Source organism: Mesocricetus auratus, unplaced genomic scaffold, assembly GCF_017639785.1.
Source record: "Mesocricetus auratus isolate SY011 unplaced genomic scaffold, BCM_Maur_2.0 Super-Scaffold_4256, whole genome shotgun sequence".
Taxonomy (NCBI): domain Eukaryota; kingdom Metazoa; phylum Chordata; class Mammalia; order Rodentia; family Cricetidae; genus Mesocricetus; species Mesocricetus auratus.
This window is the reverse complement of record NW_024429182.1, coordinates 128,964,751-128,967,795: the sequence shown is the minus strand read 5'-3', so window position 1 is coordinate 128,967,795 and position 3,045 is coordinate 128,964,751. Positions and strand designations below refer to the sequence as shown.

Sequence of the window (3,045 nt, the reverse complement as noted above, 5' to 3'; positions counted from 1 at the left end):
TCACTCATAGCAAAAACCTTTCTAGAAATTTAATGGTCTGGAGAGATGGTTCAGAGCAGAGGTTAAGAACACTCACTGCTCTTCCAGAAGAGTCAAGTTCAAATCCTAGCACCAACACCAGGCAACCCACGGACAACCTGTAACTACTGTTCCAAGGGATTCAACAACCTCCTGGGACCCTGTACACACACAAACACACACACGCGCACGTGTGTGTGTGTGCATATGTGTGTATATATGTATATGTGTATACATAGATCATAAAGTAAATATTTAAGACAATAACTGATATATAATATGTTGTGTATCTACGGGGTGCAATTTGAATTATTGACACATGTTTCACCCTACGTTCATATTTCATCCTATGTTCACCCAAGAAAGACTTAGTACCTGTCACTGCACACATTTCTTGGCAACAAAAACTACTCTTCTAGCTGTTTTGAAATGTACGATACAAAGAAGCTAGGTGTGGTGGTGCATACCTGTTATCCCAGCACTCAGGAGTCTGAGGCAGGGGCATGGCTATATATGTGAGGCCACTCTGAATTTCATTGCAAGTGCCAGGACTTCATAAAGGCCCTGTCTTTAAAATAAGGGTATACATTAGTGCTAATATGGTCCTCCCACTGTGAGATCCAATGCAGAACTTACTTCTTGATCTCTGAGTCTGCACCCATGGACCCTTTTCTCCCCATACGCCTTCCTCTAGTAGAGGCCCTCGAGAAACTGGCTACAGCACCGGCATTTATTGTGGCCCCCACCTCGTCCCCCCCATACAACCTTTGTCCCTTTCGGATCCATTCTTTTGCCTGTTTCCACCAGTGGCCAGTTAGCAGAAGTCCTCCTGGTGGACGGCCCTCACAATTTCCCGTTGTTGTTAATATTTATTTGATTATTTAGTTAGTCCATCCGTTTAGGCCAGGCTGGTCTTGAGCTCATGATTCTCCTGTTTCCATCCCCTGAATGCTGGGGTTATGAGTGTGCTCCTGGAAGATTTTTAACTCTCATGACTTCGGGGTTCCTCTCAGACTGCCACCTTTCCCCATCCAGTGGGGGAAGTATGCCAGGGGAACCCATAAATTCATCAGCCAGGGCAGACCAGCGGGAGCCTTTAAAGACATCTCCAGCATCTGGGACGCTGACACCAGGCATAGCCTTTAAACCTTTTAAACATTTTTTCCCTAGGGTGAGTCAGCCTCTTATGGGGGGGCGGGTGGAGAGGGGGGGTCAAGTAATAGCCAGGATCCTACTCAGAGAGTCATGTGTGGCCCAGTCCATCAGCATTTCCGAATCCCCTGGATCCCTTCCAGGGAAGGTCCACACACCAGCAGCCAGCATCATAGACTTGCATCTCCGGATGTCTCAATTCTCTGGTAGCGACTGAGTATGGAAAGTGGCTCTGAAGGATGTGATTTTAAGCAACTCCACACCGTAGTGTGCGAACACTTCACAGGCCTGTCAGAGTTTCTGGCTGCCTTTGTCTTTCCACCTGGCTCTGGCCAAATGGAACTGGCAGACCTTCCCCGTTCCAGTTGGCCCCCAATTCCAGCCCCAATCCTAGTCTAATTTCTTGCACGTGGTCTGAGGACTTAGCCACACACGAATGCAAGGGGAAAAGTTGGGTTTTAATAACATGGGAGAGACAGAGAAGCAAGGACCTTCTCCGAGTAATGAGACGCGGACAGTCTAGTGTCCTGGAAGAACACAACTGTAACCAGAGATGTCCCCCCTTGACTCGTGCTCATTAATAGAGAAAACACTTGCTGCCACGTTTAACGACAAAGCTTTGTAATATGCCTGTAACCAGCGCAGAACAAATTAATGCAGTTCAGGTGGCAGCAGGGAGGCAGCCGACAAAGCTCTTGTTCCCACCTTAGCCCTTCCGGCAGGCAGGGCATCTCTGAGACTGAGGACAACAGGTCCTTGATGAAGGCTCACACCAAGGCAGGGGGATCAGCCATTTCTTAATCTCTTGTAGGGATCCATTAAGCAAGAGGCAGCCTAAAGTAAAAGGTTCTACCAATCATCTTCAGATGTTTCCAAATATTTTAAACCTTGCAAAAGCAAAAATGGGAGTCTAGAGGTACAGGCAAAAGTCCATCCATTTGTGCTTCCCAATCTCTGGTGACCAGTGGCACCCAGCTGGGCCTCAGGCAGCGGAGGACTCTGGGCAGCTTTGCCTTCTTATGGCAATTGCATCTCTCTGGGATAACACCAGCCACACCAAGACCGGTCTTGGTTGCATGGTGGGTTGACCCAGTGTCTCTTCGCGTAAGTTGACGTCTCTGCCTTCTAGACTCTGTGAGACTTGGAATGTGGCTTTGCCTGTGGACTGGGGAGAGACAAGGGGGTCTTGGCGCTCTCCCTTGATCTTCACAACAGTCTTGTCATGGAGAGCTCTTATTTCACTCATTTAAAAAAAATGAAGGCAAAATTCAGATTATAGACTAGTCACTGTTGAAAGAGTACTGCCATCTCCAAGGCGGGGAAACAGAGACTCCAGCCAGTGACTGGAGAGCCAGAGTTCTCCAGGACAACTCTGGTGGTCCCAGGTAGGCTGGCTCACTCACCTTTGTGTTCCCAGAGCTGGAACTGAACGGGTACACAGTAAGCAATAGCCGAGTGAATGAGATGTGGTGTGAGCGGCAGAAGGTTCTGGAGCCCCCCAGCCCTTCTACTTCATAATGCATCATAGCAAAGTAGGTTGGTAGGGAACCCTGGTCACCAAGGGAACTGGCCACTTGTGAAGACACATGTCCCTTTCTCTATTGTGCTAGTCAGCCTTCGTCAACTTGACATGAACTGTAGTCAGCTGGGAAGATCCATCAGGTGGCCCATGAGCATGTCTGCGGGGGCATTTTCTTGTTAAGAGCCTAGCCCACTTGGTCAGTGTCACCTCTGGGCAGGTGGGCTGGGTTGTATACGGAAGCAAGCTGAGCAAGCCAGTAAGTAGTGTTCCTCCATGGTCTCAGCTTCTGTTCCTACCTCCAGGTTCCTGTCTTGTGTTTCTGCCCCGGTTTCTAAGCTCTGTTCATCCCTGAC

The 3,045-nt window shown here is 48.8% G+C and overlaps 1 long non-coding RNA gene across 1 annotated transcript; it reads right to left on the bottom strand.

Moving 5' to 3' along the window:
- Positions 1-1,774: 1,774 nt before the first annotated feature.
- On the bottom strand, positions 1,775-2,665 carry LOC121135456. The gene is made up of 2 exons (XR_005872573.1): positions 2,574-2,665; positions 1,775-2,335 (listed from the first exon to the last, which is right to left on the bottom strand). It is a non-coding gene; the product is annotated as an uncharacterized LOC121135456 (long non-coding RNA).
- Positions 2,666-3,045: the final 380 nt, after the last annotated feature.